A 20,178-nucleotide genomic window follows, 5' to 3' on the forward strand; every position below is an offset into this window, starting at 1 on the left:
TATGGAGACCAGTCCTTCCATAATATTTTTAAAAACTAATTTATTTATTTTTGGCTAGGCCGGGTCTTCGTTGCTGAACGCAGGCTTCCTCTAGTTGTGGTGCGCAGGCTCCAGGGTGAGCAGGCTTCAGCAGTTGTGGCAAAGGGGTTAGTTGCCCTTCAGCAGGTTGAATCTTCCCTGACCAGGGATCTAACCTGTGTCCTCTGCATTGGCAGGTGGATTCTTTTTTTTTTTTTTCTTTCTTTGGCTTTAGTAAGCGGACCACGCTTACTAAAGTTGCCGGGAGACTCCGGAAGTGCGCGTCACTCCGGCAGGTGGATTCTTAACCACGGGATTACCAGGGAATTCCATAATGTTTTCTTGATAAGAAGAGATTTCTATCAGATATTAGCATCAAGATAGGCTATGTGCCCTTCCTGGCATGCTAATAGGATTTTACCTCATGGCTACTGTACCTTTGGTAACTGATTATACATCCACTATTTCGCTCACGACGAAGCTCAGATCTGAACTTGTTCAGGGATTTTGAGCATAGATTTTCATGTACTAGCATTCTCCTTGGCTTTATTTTCTTTTTCTACCCTTGCTTTCCCTTTGTTCTATCACTTTATCTATTTTTATCCCACTGTATTGTGTACATTTTGGTAAACTACCTCAAATCCTTTTTTAGGATACAAAGGAAAATAAATAAATCAATAAATACATCCTGTGTTTGTAAATATGGCACTTTGTTCTTTCTAAGGCAAATTTTCACATCCATTAGCTCTGTGGTCCTCACACAGCTCTGTAAGGAAGGTTGGGCAGGCTCGGTCACCCTCCCTTTGCAGACAAGGAATCTGAGGTACATCCATGGATAAATGGCCTGTAGGAGAGGACAGACCCTCTCCTCCATCCCTAAAGAAGATGGCCTGAACCCTTCTGAAGAAGGAGATGGGAATATGGAACTGATAGCCCACTAGGTGACTTTTTACTAGTAGGTGTGGATTGAGAAAGAGGAAAAGTTGGAAGGGACACAAATTGGGGTGACCGTTGGCTTCAGAGATTCCTCCAGACTCCATATCTGTGCTGCCATCTCTACCGCCCCCCTCCTTTTGATAACAAGTCCACTCCCACTGGTCACATGGGGGGCCATGTAGCTCCCTGAGCAGGGTAGCCAGTCATAGAATCATATGCTCTTGGCCACAGTGATTGGTTCAGAGGAGAGAGCTCATGACTCAGGTTTGGCCAATAGGAGAGCTTCACTGAGGTTTTTAATCTCTAGCTGGGAAATGAAACCTCGTCTCAGTTTTGGTTGCAGAGCTGTGACCCTGGAACTGCCCCTAGTTGTGCTGCCTTCCATGAAAGAAGTTCCTGTGGAGTATGAGGTGAGGCAGGCAGAGTGCACAAAGCAGCAGCTAGTGAGAGACTGTGAGAGAGACGGTGCCTTGTGGGTGTTTGGACCTGAGGTTCCAGTTGCCTTGCTCTTGCCTCTCCCAGGATGGAGGCCAACAAGGATGGAGGCCAACACATCCTCCCTTTTGAGTACGCCAGTTTGAGCTGTGTTTCTCTCACTTACTGCCCAGAAATTTCGTATTTCACATAATTTGTAGACTGAGTGTTTTTGTTTGCTTTTTCTGGGAGAACCCTGAAGTTCTGCTTCTCTGGATGTTCATACATCTGGATACTCAATGTTTAAATTTCAGTGTTTAGCTTCTGCGAGGGAGCCTGGGCCCTGGGAAGTAAGAATAATAATTACCAGCACACTGTCAGGCGTCTATCACTGGAACATAGACAGAGGCAGTAGAGACTGGTGGTTCAAGGCATGGCAACTGACTCGGCTGCTCACCAACTGTATGACCTTGAACAAGTTACTTAACCTCTGAGTCTCAGTTGCCTCATCTGTAAAATGAGGATAAAATAAATAGTAGGTATCTCATAAAATTCTTGGGAAGATTATATAACATAATCCATTTCAGCACATAATGCTGTGCCTCATACCTCATTGTGCTGTGCTTGGTCGCTCAGTCATGTCCGACTGTTTGTGACCCCGTGGTCTATGGCTGGCCAGGCTCCTCTGTCCATGGGGATTCTCCAGGCAAGAATCCTGGAGTGGGTTACCATGCCCTCTTCTAGGGGATCTTCCCAACTCAGGTATCAAACCTAGGTCTCCTGCATTGCAGGCGGATTCTTTATCAGCTGAACTACCAGGGTAGCCCTCATACCTCATTAGCATACCATAAATGTGGTTCAAGTATTTTGGACAATTTTACATGTACTATGCCTTGAGAACTCCTATGAATGAAGCAGAACAAATATTCTCATATCTGTTTGGCTGATGAAGACTCTGATGTTTGGAGGGGTTAAGTGATCCATTCATATCACCTAATAAGTGGAAGAGTCTGAGGACTTCCCTGGTGATCCAGTGGCTAAGAATCCACCTTGCAGTGCAGGGGATGCATATTTAATTCCTGGTTAGGGAACTAAGATGCCACATGCTGTGGAGCAACTAAGCCGCCATACCACAGCTACTGAGCCCACATGCCACAACTAGAGAGTCTGTGTGCCACAGCGAAAGATTTTGCATGATGCAATGAAGATTTTGTGTGCTGAAACTAAGACTCTTCACAGCCAAATAAATAAATAAATATTAAAAAAAAATAAGTGGAAGAGTCTGGATTCTAGCTCTTGGAGTCAAATCCAGGGTTCTCGCCTTTGGATTTTGTTACCAAATGGCTCTGTGCTGGCTATTCTCAGGAAGCCAGTTTAGCAGCTTGTAAAGGGCACTATCTCTCCAGGGACAAGGTCCTTTAAAGAAGCCAAATTCTGTCCAGAAGACAGCTTGCTGAGGACAGAGGATTGGCACTGGAAAGATGCCCAGAGAAAAGATTGCTTAAGTTGGCTTCCCTGGTCACCTTCAGCACGTGCTTATCTGCACTCCTCTTCCTCTTCTTCCTCCCTGGCAGCTCCCAGCACCTGCATATCTCACATATAAGAATTCTACAAGACAGACACTACAAGAATCAGAAAGTAACGTAGAGGTCATTCGAGTCCATTCATTTATTCAACAAACATTTGTTAAACATCTACTATGTGTGAGGCATAGTAGATGTCATGGTGAACAAGATACAGATCAAATCTCTCATTTTACAAGTGAGAAAAACTGAGTCCCAGGAAGGAAGATGGCTTCCCTAAGGTCTACAGTGAGTTAGTAATTTTGTTAGACACCTAGAGCTATCTGCCTAGTTCATAGCAGCCCCTCTTTTCTGAAGTTTATGTGGTTTCACCTTCCTTGTCACAGTGGATTGGGCCAGAAAAGATAACAATCAGATACCTGACAGAAGCTGGGCCAATCAGATTTCACCTCCCAGAAATCTGACCCTGAAATGTGATGCTGTTCTCAGCCCAGAGAGAAAGGGACAGAATGAATGCATGGTCATATCCACGGTCTGTCTCTTGGATCAACCCGTGGGTGTTCTATCAGCACTGCCCATTTTTTATATCTTCCCTCTTTGTTTGGGAAATTTTGAAATTATTGGTTTTTTTTTTTCTTCTTGCAACAAAAAATAACGTGAACTAAGACTGTGGCTGAACTTGGATTAAAACCTGTCTCCTGGCTCCCAGACCTGTGTTCTTTCTGTCACACTGAATGGCAACGGAGATGCTTCCCAAGGAGTTCTCAGAACTCTGGCTTTTGGGTATGCCACACAAAACCATACCATCCAAAGGCGTTCTCACGGTTCAGAGAAGGGGTTTCTGGGATAAGTCTAGTCCCTTGATCTCTAGAGCAATTGCCTTGGGGGTGTGTGTGAAGGTTTCCAGAACAGCAGGAGAGGATGGTGATTAAAAGTTCAGGCACTGAGGCCAGACTGTCTGAGTTCAAATCAATCCTGGTCTCCACTCATTAGCTGTGTACCTTGGGCAAATCACTTTTCTCAGTTTCCTTCTCTGATATTCACCCTCATGGGGTTATCATAGGATTCCATATATGTATAGAGTACTTGGAATAGTGTGCAAGAAATGTTAGTTATTTACTATGCAAGCAACCTGTTTTTTTAGATTCCATTTGCTCACAAAACATTCCTAGACCCTTAGGGTTTAGCTTTCACTCACTTCTCTAGCTACTGCTATTCCCTTGAGATCCACCTTGGTCGGATCACATTTTTAGCATAAAAACAAGTAGCATTCAAAGCCCAAGTCAGATACCACATGAAGAGTAATTGGTTTCTGACCTTTTACACACCTTGATGTGTGTGTTGTACCTGTGATGAGTTGTTATCTCAGCTCATACTCTCCCCTGGGACAGGAGCTGACCAGACTGATTAAAGTTTCTCATCAAACCTTCATTCAACAATTATTTATAAAGTGCCTATTGCAGAAGGGAATGGCAAACCACTTCAGTATTCTTGCCTTGAGAACCCCATGAACAGTATGAAAAGGCAAAATGATAGGATACTGAAAGAGGAACTCCCCAGGTCGGTAAGTGCCCAATATGCTACTGGAGATCAGTGGAAAAATAACTCCAGAAAGAATGAAGGGATGGAGCCAAAGCAAAAACAATACCGAGTTGTGGATGTGACTGGTGATAGAAGCAAGGTCCAATGCTGTAAAGAGCAATATTGCATAGGAACCTGGAATGTTAGGTCCATGAATCAAGGCAAATTGGAAGTGGTCAAACAGGAGATGGCAAGAGTGAACATCAACATTCTAGGAATCAGCGAACTAAAATGGACTGGAATGGGTGAATTTAACTCAGACGACCATTATATCTACTACTGTGGGCAGGAATCCCTTAGAAGAAATGGAGTGGCCATGATGGTCAACAAAAGAGTCCGAAATGCAGTATTTGGATGCAATCTCAAAAATGACAGAATGATCTCTGTTCATTTCCAAGGCAAACCATTCAATATCACGGTAATCCAAGACTATGCCCCAACCAGTAACGCTGAAGAAGCTGAAGACCTACAAGACCTTTTAGAACTAACACCCAAAAAAGATGTCCTTTACATTATAGGGGACTGGAATGCAAAAGTAGGAAGTCAAGAAACACCTGGAGTAACAGGCAAATTTGGCCTTGGAGTATGGAATGAAGCAGGGCAAAGGCTAATAGAGTTTTGCCAAGAAAATGCACTGGTCATAGCAAACACCCTCTTCCAACAACACAAGAGAAGACTCTACATATGGACATCACCAGATGGTCAACACTGAAATCAGATTGATTATATTCTTTGCAGCCAAAGATGGAGAAGCTGTATACAGTGAGCAAAAACAAGACCGGGAGCTGACTGTGGCTCAGATCATGAACTCTTTATTGCCAAATTCAGACTTAAATTGAAGAAAGTAGGGAAAACCACTAGACCATTCAGGTATGACCTAAATCAAATCCCTTATGATTATACAGTGGAAGTGAGAAATAGATTTAAGGGACTAGATCTGATAGAGTGCCTGATGAACTATGGACGGAGGTTTGTGCCATTGTACAGGAGACAGGGATCAAGACCATCCCCATGGAAAAGAAATGAAAAAAGCAAAATGGCTGTCTGAGGAGGCCTTACAAATAGCTGTGAAAAGAAGAGAAGCAAAAAGCAAAGGAGAAAACGAAAGATATAAGCATCTGAATGCAGAGTTCCAAAGAATAGCAAGGAGAGATAAGAAAGCCTTCTTCAGAGATCAATGCAAAGAAATAGAGGAAAACAACAGAATGGGAAAGACTAGAGATCTCTTCATGAAAATTAGAGATACCAAGACAACATTTCATGCAAAGATGGTCTCAATAAAGGACAGAAATTGTATGGACCTAACAGAAGCAGAAGATATTAAGAAGAGGTGGCAAGAATACACAGAAGAACTCTACAAAAAAGATCTTCATGACCCAGATAATCAATGATGGTGTGATCACTCACCTAGAGCCAGATACCCTGGAATGTGAAGTCAAGTGGGCCTTAGAAAGCATCACTACGAACAAAGCTAGTGGAGGTGATGGAATTCCAGTTGAGCTATTTCAAATCCTGGAAGATAATGCTGTGAAAGTGCTGCACTCAATATGCCAGCAAATTTGGAAAACTCAGCAGTGGCCACAGGACTGGAAAAGGGCAGTTTTCATTCCAATCCCAAAGAAAGGCAATGCCAAAGAATGCTCAAACTACCGCACAATTGCACTCATCTCACACGCTAGTAAAGTAATGCTCAAAATTCTCCAAGCCAGGCTTCAGCAATACGTGAACCATGAACTTCCAGATGTTCAAGTTGGTTTTAGAAAAGGCAGAGGAACCAGAGATCAAATTGCCAACATCCGCTGGATCATCAAAAAAGCAAGAGAGTTCCAGAAAAACATATATTTCTGCTTTATTGACTACGCCAAAGCCTTTGACTGTGTGGATCACAATAAACTGTGGAAAATTCTGAAAGAGATGGGAATACCAGACCACCTGACCTGCCTCTTGAGAAACCTATATGCAGGTCAGGAAGCAACAGTTAGAACTGGACATGGAACAACAGACTGGTTCCAAATAGGAAAAGGAGTTCATCAAGGCTGTATATTGTCACCCTGTTTATTTAACCTATATGCAGAGTACATCATGAGAAACGCTGGGCTGGAAGAAGCACAAGCTGGAATCAAGATTGCCAGGAGAAATATCAATAACCTCAGATATGCAGATGACACCACCCTTATGGCAGAAAGTGAAGAGGAACTCAAAAGCCTCTTGATGAAAGTGAAAGAGGAGAGTGAAAAAGTTGGCTTAAAGCTCAACATTCAGAAAACGAAGATCATGGCATCTGGTCCCACCACTTCATGGCAAATAGATGGGGAAACAGTGGAAACAGTGTCAGACTTTATTTTTTTGGGCTCCAAAATCACTGCAGATGGTGATTGCAGTCATGAAATTAACAGACGCTTACTCCTTGGAAGGAAAGTTATGACCAACCTAGATAGCATATTCAAAAGCAGAGACATTACTTTGCCACCAAAGGTCCGGCTAGTCAAGGCTATGGCTTTTCCAGTGGTCATGTATGGATGTGAGAGTTGGACTGTGAAGAAGGCTGAGCACTGAAGCATTGATGCTTTTGAACTGTGGTGTTGGAGAAGACTCTTGAGAGTCCCTTGGACTGCAAGGAGATCCAACCAGTCCATTCCAAAGGAGATCAGCCCTGGGATTTCTTTGGAAGGACTGATGCTGAAGCTGTACCTCCAGTACTTTGGCCACCTGATGCGAAGAGTTGACTCATTGGAAAAGACTCTGATGCTGGGAGGGATTGGGGGCAGGAGGAGAAGGGGACGACAGAGGATGAGATGGCTGGATGGCATCACCGACTCCATGGACATGAGTTTAAGTAAACTCTAGGAGTTGGTGATGGACAGGGAGGCCTGGCGTGCTGCGATTCGTAGGGTCGCAAAGAGTCAGACACGACTGAGTGACTGAACTGAACTGGTTATGTTGTGAGCTCTATACTGGGGCTGGGGGACACAGGATCACTGTGTGGTGACAGGCTAAAAGATAAATACAATGCCATGCTCCAAAACTGTGAGAGAGTCAAGCTTAAGGAGCTATGGACTGAGACTCCTCTAGTGGTCCAGTGGTTAGGACTCTGCATTTCCAATGCAGGGGGCACAATTCAATCCCTGGTCCAGAAACTAAGATCCCATGTGTCTTGCAGCAGAAGGAGCTATGGATTTGTTGAGAATGTTGGGCTTAGTTCACACTGGGGAGTTAGGGAAGGAGGCTCAGAGAAAAGGAAAGATGAGTAAGAGTTAGACAGGGAATACAATTTCACACCCATCAGATTAGCAGACATCTGACAAAACCAAGCACTGACAAGGATGTGGAATCATGGAAACTCTGATACACCCCTGGTGGAGTGTAAGTTGATACAAAACTATGGAAAACAAATCAGCATTAACTAAAAAAGTTGAAGGTGCGTCAGTTGACATATTACAATTGTGTACTTTGTTGTAATAGCAAAGATTTGAAAACAGTTTAAATGTCCATTGTATTAATCAGCCACTGCTGTAATCATACTGTGTAACAAACAATTCTCAGTGACTTACAACAAACATTTACTTCCTTTTTTGGGAGAGGAGTCAAGTCATTTGCTTTTTACATGAAAACAGAAAATTGGGAGAGGGAGAACAAGAGGCGAACCAGCCAGCCGCTTAGATTTTTCTGCAGTTGAAAAGGGGCAGCTGGCTTTAAGACAGGAATTGGGTCCCCACAGCAACCTGGTGACTAGACCAGAAGCAATTTATCAAAGCACCATTTTCTATCAAATGTTGTCCCAAGCTAAGCAGGTTAAGGTTACGTTGGAAAGTATCACTGTCTGGGAGTATTTTTCTTAAGAGCACAGAGATGAGATGACAGGCAGCGAGTCAGCAGCAAGGTGAGCAGCGAGAGCCAGGCTAACCTAGGAGCAGAGGATCAATTCATGAGGAGCGAGCGGGTTCACTTGACATAGTCAGAAGCAGTGGGGAGTTCACAGCCCTTGTTGTCCATGGAGGGCTTCACGTGGGAGACGAAGCAGTCGGCTTGTTCCCGAGTCAGGTCCTGGTACAGCTCCTCCCTTGGTCACAGAAGGCTTCCCTTCGAAGCTTCTCAGTCTCCCTTCTCGTTCTCACAGCTGATCATGAAGGTCAAGTACTCGTGCAGGGTGATGTGGCTGTCCCTGTTTGGATCCACAGTGTCCAGAATGGCCTCGAACACCGAGTTGGGCTCTCCTTCCTTCATCGTGGGCGGGTCATAGCCCAGGGAGTGCTCCTTGCCCGCAGGATTTCAGGTTAGCCGGGGTGAGTCTGCCCGGCTTTGCCCCGGCTCTCTGTGTCTCTCATTTGGGGACTGAGGCTGAAGGAGGAACAGTGTGCTGGGAGCAAGCTCTTCTCATGACAAATGGCAGGACTGCAAGAGGCCAAATTAAATCATTTAAAATGATGCTTGCATCACATTCGATAGCATTCTATTGGTTAAATTCCATTAGGCCAAACTCAAAGTTAATGGGGTAGGGATAGGTTCTCCATCCACTCTACATGGCAAAGGATGTGCATGAATAGTTTTATGTAGTCATGAATGCAAGAGTTGGGAAAATAATTCAATTGCTTATATCAATCAGCAGAAAAAAGATCAATAAATTGCAGTGTATCATACAATGAAAAATTATACAGCAATGATGATCTAAAGCAGGGATTAGCAAAATACACCCAATCCAGCCTGCTTTTTGATTTGTTTGTTTTTGTAATTACGGTTTTTGTAATTACAGTTGTATAGGAACACAGTCACATTTGCCCATCTACATATTGTCTATGGCTTTTTTCACATTATAGTGGCAGAACTGAGTAGTTGCAGCAGATTGTTCAGCCCACAAAGTTTAAAATTTTATTATCTTTCTCTTCCAGAAAAGTTTTCTGACCTCTGATCTAGAGCTACACACATCAACATGGATAAATCTCACAAACATAATGTTTGAAAAAAACAAGTTGCAGAGGAACATAAACCATATGATACTATTTCCCTAAAGTTTTAAAACATGCAAAATATTCAAAATAATACTATATATTGCTTCACTACTCAAACATATGCTGTTTAAATAGCAAACATCAAAAGCAGGCTGAGGGGCTTCCCTGGTGGCTCAGTGGTAAAGTATCTGCCTGCCAATCAGGACACACGAGTTCCATTCCTGATCCCAGAAGATTCCACATGCCACGGAGCAACTAAGCCCATGTGCCTCCACTACTGAGCCTGTGCGCTACAGCCGGGAACCACAGTACTGAAGTCTGAGTGCCCTAGAGCCTATTCAGCAACAAGAGAAGCCCCTGCAGTGAGAGGCCTGTGTACTGCAGCTAGAGAGTAGCTTCTGCCCACCGCAACTGGAGAAAAAGCCCTCGCAGCAACGAAGACCCAGCACAGCCGAAAGTAAATAAATAAGTAGAATTATTTTAAAAAGTAGATTTATTAAAAAGAAGAAAAAAGCAGACTAGGGACTTCCCTTGGAGAAGGCAATGGCACCCCACTCCAGTACTCTTGCCTGGAAAATTCCATGGGCAGAGGAGCCTGGTAGGCTGCAGTCCATGGGGTCTCGAAGAGTCGGACACGACTGAGCGACTTCACTTTCACTTTCATGCATTGGAGAAGGAAATGGCAACCCACTCCAGTGTTCTTGCCTGGAAAATCTCAGGGATGGGGGAGCCTGGTGGGCTGCCGTCTATGGGGTCGCACAGAGTCTGACACGACTGAAGTGACTTAGCAGTAGCAGCAGCAGGGATTTCCCTGGCAGTCCAGTGGTTAAGACTTCGCACTTTAAAAAAAAAAAAAAAAGCAGGCTAGTGATTATCTCCATAACTGGGGAGGTGGATGTGACTGGGGAGAAGTGCCCAGGGGGTTTCTACTGTGTTGGTAATATTTTGTTTCTTAAGCTGAATGATGGTGCTTATATAAGGGTATTCATTTTATTATGATTTACACCTTTTGTGTAGGTCTTAAATATCTCATAAAAGGAAAAAAAAAAAAAAAAAAGAGGGGAGAACAGAAGATGGGTGAAGACCGTTCTAAGGAGTCTGATTCCTTACCAAAGTAGAGAGGAGTTCTTGGGCAGGTCTGAGCGTAAATGGCATTGCAATCAGATTCGTGTTTTAGAAGCATCAGCTGGTTGCATTGTAGAGGACAGTGGGAGCAGGGCTTCCCCACAACATCTTGCCCCCCAGGTGCCTCGCTTGCCTCACTTTACTGCCAGCCCTGGTCTGGAAGCAGGTGAAACTGCAAGCAGGGACCTGGTTAAGCAGGGATGGCAGGGCCCCAGGGCCTGAGCCGAAGCAATCACACGGGGATGGGAAGGGGTGACATCTTGAAGACCTAGGAAGGGGGTGATTAAAGAGGGAATATGGGACTTCCCTGGTAGTTGAGAGATTAAGAAATCTCCTACCAATGCAAAGGACACGGATTCTAGCCCCGGTCTGGGAGGATTACACATGCCCTGGGGCAACTAAACCCATGTGACACGAGGACTCCACACACCCTGGAGCCTATGCTCCACAAGAGATGTCACTGCAATGAGAAGCGCACTACGGCTAGAGAAAGCTCACACGCAACAACGAAGACCCAGCGCAGGCAAAACGAGGAGAAGAGGGAACACGGAGAGTAAGGGGGTAGAGTCTAGGAAGCCACTCACCTTTCTGCCTCAGACTGATGGATGGCCTTGCCGTTTGCTGCAGGAGAGCCAACAGCAGAGTGGCAGAGTTTGGAAGAAGGCTGGTGAGTTCTGTGGAGCAGTGGCCCTGAGCGCTGGGCTCCAGGGTGCGGCTGGAAGGATGATAGATGAAGTGGGAGGACGGGCAGGTGGTGGAAGGAGCCTGAAGTGGTGTGTTTTCTTTGTGCTGCAACAGGGGCGCAGCGGGAGCTGGGATGGACGTGGCAGACACTGTCCATCGCCTATCCCACAGCATTCCTTCTCCTTTGCTGCTGCTGCTGCTACTGCTAAGTCGCTTCAGTCGTGTCCGACTCTGTGCAACCCTATAGATGGCAGCCCACTAGGCTCCTCTGTCCCTGGGATTCTCCAGGCAAGAATACTGGAGCGGGTTGCCATTTCCTTCTCCAATGCATGAAAATGAAAAGTGAAAGTGAAGTCGCTCAGTCGTGCCCAACTCTTAGCGACCTCCTGGACTGCAGCCTACCAGGCTCCTCCGTCCATGGGATTTTCCAGGCAAGAGTACTGGAGTGGGGGAGAGCTCTATCAGGAGTCAATGTGCTTAGCCACCAGGTGAATCATGATTGGTGCAAATCCATGACGACCATCCATCTCCCTCTTCTAGTAATTGGCTTAGGGGTAGGCATGTGGCCTCATTAAGGCAATGAGACATGAGAAGTAATATGCAGGGACTTCTAGGAAATTCTCTTCCTCTGTAAGAGACCTATGTGAGAAGAAAGTCATCCTCTCTTCTTACACTGAAAAGTGAAAGTGAAGTTGCTCAGTCATGTCCGACTCTTTGAGACCCCATGGACTGCAGCCCACCGGGCTCCTCCGTCCATGGGATTTTCCAGGCAAGAATACTGGAGTGGGTTGCCATTTCCTTCTCCAGGAGATCTCTCCAATCCAGGGATTGAACTCGGGTCTCCCACATTGCAAGCAGATACTTTACCATCTGAGCCACCAGGGAAGTCCACCCACATTTTTCTCCATCTGACCCCTTCAGTTCTACTTGGGAAGCTGTTGAGAATGTATTCGAGGCTTGGAACTGCTGCAGGCACCTCATGTCATGAGGAGACATAATTGAGGATGGCAGGATGGAAAAACAGGAGGAGCACAGGGAGCACCCCGTGCCCTGCCTCCCTCTTGGCTGTTGTTAGTGTTCCAGGCTCCTGCTTCTACCAGGTGACTCCTCTCACCTGGAATTCTGACTTTTCCAGAGCTGCCTTCCCAAGCCCAATTTCCCCCTGCTCAGAATTCCTTGGTGGCTCAGATGGTAAAGAACATGTCTGCAACGCGAGAGACCTGGGTTCAGTCCCTGGGTCAGGAAGATCCCCTGGAGAAGGCAATGGCAACCCACTCCAGTCTTCTTGCCTGGAGAATCCCAAGGACAGAGGAGCCTGGCGGGCTACAGTGCAAGGGTCACAAAGAGTCGGACACGACTGAAGTGACAGTATGGACTGTAGCCACCAGGCTCCTCTGTCCTTGGGATTCTCCAGGCAAGAAGACTGGAGTGGGTTGCCATTGCCTCCTCCAGGGGATCTTCCTGACCCAGGGATCAAACCTGAGTCTCTTCGGCAAGTTCTTTAACACTAGGGCCACCTGAGAGGCTACAGTCCATGGGGTCACAAAGAGTCGGACATGACTGGGGGACAATATTTCTTTCAGAATTCCTTGTACTACCTTGAAACTCTGCCTGACCCTAGCCCAGAGTTCTCCCGTTGTTTCACGTCGGTGTTTGATTTCCCACCCCCTCCTTCTCTCCAGGAGCCCACAAGGCAGTGAGCCCATTAAGATGTTCAGTAAACCCTTAGGGGGCGAGGGAAAGGTCCTGTCATTTCAACTAGATGCATTTAAAGACGAGTACTCCTTTTGGGTATTCCATAAAACGGCACGTGCCTGCCATCCCCCGTCTCTTCTGGTGAGGAACATACGCTTCCCCAAGTGTTGTCACACTCACTTCTCCAAAAACCCCAGGAAGTGGGTGCTGTTATTGCCACTTTCCAGAGGAGGACACTGCGATCCAGAGAAATACAGGATCCTGCCTGGAGCTACAGTTAGACACGGGCAGAGCCGGGTCTGAGGATTCTGAGTTTTCCCAGGGGTGAGGGAGAGAACCCCTCCTCTTTCACTCAGCCCCGCACTGCCCCCCTGCTGCTCCGGAGGAAGCGAGAACCTGATCTGTGTGTTTTGCGGTGAACAAAGTCTCGGGAGCTCTTCCTAAATGGCTTTGCTGGAGGCAACTGTGTTTTTATCTACGGCCTCCTGTCTCCCTCGCCTCCTCTCTTTGAGGTTGTAAGGAATCAGAGAGCAGGAGCACCCCTCCTTCCACCACCTGCCTGGACTCCCTTTGGCGGTGATGAGGCTGGAGCCTGGGGTGAGCCACATCATGGCTTAGCTAGCTGCCTGCCCGGATCTGCCTGCGGGGATGTGAGTTTACAGCGCCCGGCTCCCTGGCCCGGATGACTGCTGCTTCTCTGGACGCCTGCGAGGGCTCCTTTGCCCACTGGCTTCCAGCTAGGCTTCAGGAATGGAGGCAGTGAGGATGGGGAATCTATTACCCCAGCTTCCTCCCCTCAAGGTCACGGGCTGGCCATGTCCCTCTGCCCACGGTTCCCCACCAGCCTTCCCTCCACTGCAGCTCTCTCCGGGGCTCCCCACACTCGCCGGCCCTGGGTACTGAAGCACCCCTTATCAGCTTCCCTAAGCCTTGCCTACACACCTTTGCAAACAAGCTCTTTATTAAACTCTCCTCATGTCATTCGGGGTGAGGCTGTCATTTCATTGTTCTCAAGACACTGAACTAATCAAGTAGCAGCCACTTGAGAAACAGCTGAATCCCCAGCAGGAAATGGCGGGAACTGAGAGAGAAGGCTAGTTGAGCAAAAGGGAGCTGCCATCACCCCCGACCATCAGTCTCTGAGAGGGTGGGACCCCCAGTGAGCCATGAGTGGTAGTCCAGTCGACTCCACCTGCGCAGCAGATTATCTGAATGCCTGCTGCTTCCAAGCCTGGAGAAGACGGCTTCCATGGGACCAGATCCACAAATAGGCACCACGCTGTGCAGCAAACAGTGATCTCCAAATATCTTGATCACACACCCCTGTGGGTAAAACATTTTTGAGGATGTGTCTGTATATCAGTCAGGGTCCCAGCAGGAAACAGATGTCCTGTTTAATTTAGGGTAATTCAAGCAAGTTTATTTACCTGCGTGTGTGCTAAGTCGCTTCAGTCGTGTCTGACTCTTTGCGACCCCATGGACTGTAGCCTGCCAGGCTCCTCTGTCCATGGGATTCTCCAGGCAAGAATCCTGGAGTGGGTTGCCGTGCCCTCCTCCAGGGGATCTTCCCAAGCCAGGGATCGAACCTAAGTCTCTTATGTCTCCTGCACTGGCAGGCAGGTTCTTTACCGCTAGTGGCACCTGCAAAGCCCCAGAACCTCTTTATAAAGCTGTGGGTGTAGAGAAGCTACAAGGGGTGGTGCAGAGCTGTGACCACTCCTCAGTCCACAGGGGAGGGGAGAGAGTGGAGCACCCAGACGTGGAGGGACACAGCCACCTGGGGTGGCCCTGCAGGGAGGGAGCCGTGGGAATAAAGTCCCTGACTGCACTTTCTTCTTCCCATTAAGTCTCCCATTAGCCAAATCCTCCCTGACACCCTAGGGCAGGGATTCTCAGGACCGGGTGAAGGTGGGCTGAGGGGACAAGCAGGAAATAGTAAGTTCATAACCCCAGCAAATGTAAGTTTATTTATTAATAAATTCTAAACACACACAACTGAGCTAATGTATATTATAGAGTACATACAAGAGGGCAAATTGAAAAGAATAAGATGCAAGAGATAGAAGTAGAGCCCCAAAAGATTATTTCATGCCCCCATGGAGTGTAGGCTCCCTGCTGTGATGCAGCCTGTGTGGAGGACCAGTGTCCCTGAAGGAACATTCTGGGGTGATGGAAATGTGTAAAAACTGATCAAGCTGGACACTTAGAGACAAGTGCCTTTGCCTGCATGTAAGTCACACACACACACCCACGCACACATACATCTGGGCCCAGTGGGCCCCCAGTTTTCTCCAGTTTGCTCAGGAGTCCAGAGTGGCCTGTTGTTCCAGGGTTTTCTTCTCCTCTCACTCGTGTCCCCGGTTCCCCACGCTGCTGAAGTGGCCTGGCCCGGGCACCTCCCTCTGGCAAAGGCCGACACCTTGTTCTCTCGGGTAATAATAGAGTCGCGCTTACAGGGCTCTCGCTGGGAACTGGGAGCTGCTCCAGCCACTTAATATGCATTAACTCCTTTAATCCCCACAACAACCCTCAGAACACTGATGCTATTTTTACCTTCTTTTTCCAAACGGAGAAGTGACACAAGGAGGATGAAAAGTGGAAGAGATTCACCGCAGGCCACACGGCTAGGAAGGGGCAGAATCGGGGTGTGGCCCCAGGGTCTGAGCTCTGGCGCCAGGCTGTGGGGCTTCTCTTAGGTATTCCCTGGGGCCGGGAAGGAAGTGGACCCGGCCTGTGCCCCTGGAGCTGGTCTCTTTCTCTCTCTCACTGTCTCCAACTCCCTTCTCTCTTCCTCTCACGTGCTGACGGTGGTCATGTGGGAGGCTTGGCGGTGGGGTGACACTTGACAGCAAGTGGCCTGAGAAGCCGGAGTCGGGGCCTGGGGCAGGGCCCTCTGCACGTCCACCCAGCCTGCAAGAGGGAGTGGTGCGTGTCTGCCCCAGCCTCGCCCTCCAGTCAGCGGGCCTCCGCTTCTCCGTCCCTGGCTGACTGGGTCCTCCCGACCTATGCCCCCAGCCAATATCCCCTCCCCACCCTCTGCAATGCACTCTGGCCCCCAGCCTAGCTGGCCTTCCAGGCCCAGTTGAAATCTACCCTCCCTCTAGAACAGCAGTCCCCAACCTTTTTAGCACCAGGGACCAGTTTTGTGAAAGACAATTTTCCCATGGAAAACTGGTTGTTTGTGTATGTGTGACGGTTTGGGGATGATTTATTGTGCACTTTATTTCTATAGTTATTATATCAGCTCCACCTCAGATCATCAGGCACTAGATCCCAGAGTCAGGGGACCATTGCTCTAGGGAGTATCTATCTCCCCGCCCTGCCCACATGAGCCCACCTTTTGAATTTGAGAGCCAGGCTTCCCTTTCCACTGCCAGCTCAGAGAGGGTAGGAACCATATCTGTCCTGCTCACTGTCACCAGCTGGACACCTTCTCAAAGGGGCTTGGCACAGAGAGGCACCCGGGGATTGTTTGAAGCAGCAAAGGAATGGAGGGATGTTTGTGAGTCCTGATGTTGTTCTGTGGGCCATCAGCAGGTCATCAGAGGTTTTTCGGCACGTGCATTTCATGATCAGAATTCTCCAGGTGTCCCGGGCTGTTTGGGGAGGGGAGGCACCATCCCCTGTTTCTGAAATGTGCTTGCTGAGAGCTGTGGCAGCTTGACAGGACCCCCTTCCCGATGGCCAGAAAGGAAATGGTGGGCCCAGGCTCCTTTGCCGTGAGAGCCTTGGGCAGCCAGACGGGGCAGGGCCACGGGCCGGCTCCACTGACTGGGGGCACCATCTGCGTCCACCCGCCAGAGGATCCTGCCTGCGTGGGGCCTTGCGACAGCCTCGTGCCAGAAAGCCCTGGGTAACTGAACTCTATTGCCTCACAAGAGAGGTCATTTCCCTCCCCGACTTCCAAGCCTTTACCGGAGCTGTTTCCTTGTCCCTTAACTCTGTTGGTATTGAAGTCTGGGCAGCCTGACAGCCCTGGCAGACAGCCCAGAGGCCAGCGCCCCAGGCAGACACTCTCTCTCTCTTCTTATTCAGCTTCAGCGGCCTCGCTGCGATTGGGTGGCATTTGTGAGCACAAAAGAGAGGACGCAGGCATTCAGGAGGCCCTTTCAGAAAAGGCGCCGCAGGCCTCCTGGCTGGAGATTCTCCTAAGGTCCGGTTGGGTCTATTTTCAGCCACCAGGCACTTCTGTTTGCATCTGACCCTGGCCCCTGGGCCTCTGCATGCCGGAGGGGGTGGAGGGGTGGAGGGGGCTGGCAGGGAGGTTTCTGCCAGGGTCTCCCTGCCTGGAGGATCGGATGCTGGCTGCCCAGAGCTGAGGGGATGATGGAGGTGGCATCCACAGAGATCAGTTCCCTACTGGCCTCCCTCGACCCGCCAGACCCACTCAGAAGTGCACAGAAGCAGCTACGCGGTTGCTACTGCCGTGTAGCTGCGAGTCAGCGATAAAGGGCCAACTCCCCTAATTGGTGCCTCGTGTGATTCGGGGCTCCTTTGTCACCCACATCATCATTCCTGGTACCCAGATCAAAGCTCCTGCCAGCGGTGCACCGAGCCCTGCTCTCGGCAGGAAAGAGCGAACTGGAGCAAGTGAGGATGAAAGATGACGCTGAGGATGGAAAGGCGTTTTCGGTGACAACAGCCTACAGCTCCCTGCTGGCCCCTGCCCCCTAACCTTGCTTCTAGTCCTGGGACCCATGGGGGGCTTTGAAAATTCCACCAAGAAATGGTGCCCCGGTTCCCGGCATCCCCTGTGGCTGTCTGTTGTTGATTTGAAATCTGTTCGCCCAGGAGTCCCAGTCCGGCTCAGCAGACAGCAGTATTTGCTTATTAATTTGTTTATTGATTTACTGGGCTGTACTTGGGGCTTCTCCTGGGAAGAACTCCAGACATGCGGGCTACCCAGCATCCAGCCATCAGTCAGACTCGAGTTTGGACTTTAAGATGTCGCAGGGCCTGGAGCCGGTGGGCCTCAGGCCAGCACAACGTCCCAGAAGGGTTGAGGGGATGGGCAGTGGGGTGCTGGAAGGCTGAGGCCAGTTGCTGAAGAGGTGGGCTGACCACAGGGACGGAAGCATGCTGTGCTCGATGGGGACGGCGCCCAATGGGGTTGTGCAGCATGGCCTCTGCCTGTGGAGAGGTTATTACAGACTCGTGGCCAAAGGGAAGGAAGCCCACATCTCCATCTCGGAAAAGGCCCTCCTCCAGCTGAGCAGTATTTAAGAGGCCTCCTTCCCAGAGGCAGGGGATGCAGGAGAACCAGTCCAAGGTCTTTGGTGCCCGAAGGCGCTCAAATTCATGTTTTAGGAAGGGTTTTCTGAACGTGCCCGGACTGAGTAAGGCAAGGGGTGTTTCTAGCAACAATTCGCTCAGCTCTTGCATAATAATACATTTTAAAAAACCTCTGAGGACGTCTGTGGCTTTGTCGCCTTTTCAAGGCATATGTTGACTACAGATTGTGGGAGCAGGATGGGAGGGGGAGGGGAGCTTCTGAGGGAAGAGGCAGCTGCGTCTGAACAGAATTCTGTCATGGAGAGAAAGATCTCTGACTGAGGACTTGGAAGAGTCAGGCCACTGTGGGTGTGGGCTTGGGCGTCATGCGGACCAGGGGCGGTTCTCGGTGCTGTCATTTATGAGCTGAGCAAAGCCAGGCAAGTTACTTAGCATTTCTGTGCCTTGTCTCATCTGTAAAATGATGGTAAGTGTGTCAAACTCATGGGATTGGTGGGAGGGTAAAAATAAGATAACATACATGCATGGGTGCTTAGTCGCTCAGTCGTGTCCGGCTCTTTGCGACCCCATGAACTGTAGCCCTCCAGACTTCTCAGTCCATGGAGTTCTCCAGGCAAGAATACTGGCATGGGTTGCCATTCCCTTCTCCAGGGGATCTTCCCAACCCAGGGACTGAACCTGGGTCTCCTGCATTGCTGATGGATTCTTTACTGTGTGAGCCACTGGGGAAACCCCAAGATAACGTGAGAAACACACTAATATATGGATGATGGTTATCTCCTTATTATAGACACAGGATTAGAGATGTGAAGCTTCCTGATGGAAATCTTTCCTCTAAAATGAAAGGAGGACCCTGCCTGAATGAATCTGGGGTCCCCTTTTCAGATGTGTCCTTTTCTTTGGCTGCTCTGGGCTTTCTCTCTGCTCCCTGGAGCCCCTTCAATTCTCTTTCCCTAAGGACCAAGATCAAAATCTCCTGGTATTGTTAGGGGAACCACTATCCAAAACAGCCCGCCCTGTCCAGGCACCACAGTAACCCCCTGCATCAGTTAAGGAATGCAAAACTAATAAGCTACCACCAACTGGAAGAATTCGAGGAAGGTCGAAAGGAGACAGGAGCCATCAGTCCATATGTCCTACCAACCTCCCAGAGTCCTTCGTTACTGGGATCCATCTTGGTTAAGTGATGGGCACACCACTTGGGAAGACCTGGATCGGAATGATTGGGCAGAGACAACCTGGAAACTCACTCCATCACCAGAAAACCCGAGACTGTGAACCGTGTGGCAGAGCAGGTCTCCTGGGCTCCCTTACCCTCCTGCTCTCCGCCTGGGTGCTCCTTCCCAGTAAAGTTTCTTGCTTTGTCAGCACTTATGTCTCTTTGGACAATTCATTTCTGAGTGTTAGACAAGAGCCCACTGCAACAGTATTGCTGTAAGCCAGCCAGGCACTAATGTTGCCCACAGACGATACCAAATGGGGGAAAGGGGTCAGGGCAGGTAGATGGAAAGGGCTGAGAGTATCTTCTGCAAAGCCATGTTCCTGTGAGAGTGCAGAGGGGCTCAGGAGGGCACCAGGCTGAGAAGTCCACTGCTCAGCCTCCAATCCAAGCCCCATCGTTCCCTGCTGTGAAGCCTGGGGCAAGAGGTTTAATCTCCCTGTGCCTGGGTTCTGCATCTGCGAAAAGAGATTATGAGAGTACTTGTCTCACACAAGTTGTGTGAGGTTAAGCCACCCGGGTGGCACTAGTTGTAAAGAACCCGCCTGCCAATGAAGAAGCCATAACAGATGCAGGTTCGATCCCTGGGTTGGGAAGATCCCCTGGAGGAAGGCATGGCAGCCCACTCCAGTATTCTTGCCTGGAGAGTTCCATAGACAGAGGAGCATGGGGTGAGCACAGGAGCCTGGGGTGACCACAGTCCATGTGGTCACAAAGAGTCAGACACAACTGAAGCAACTGTGCACGCATGCATACACGTTACACACTAGGCATCTGTGCCCAGCTTCCAAGCCTTCATCCACAC

Source organism: Bos indicus x Bos taurus, chromosome 23 (assembly GCF_003369695.1).
Source record: "Bos indicus x Bos taurus breed Angus x Brahman F1 hybrid chromosome 23, Bos_hybrid_MaternalHap_v2.0, whole genome shotgun sequence".
Lineage (NCBI taxonomy): Eukaryota > Metazoa > Chordata > Mammalia > Artiodactyla > Bovidae > Bos > Bos indicus x Bos taurus.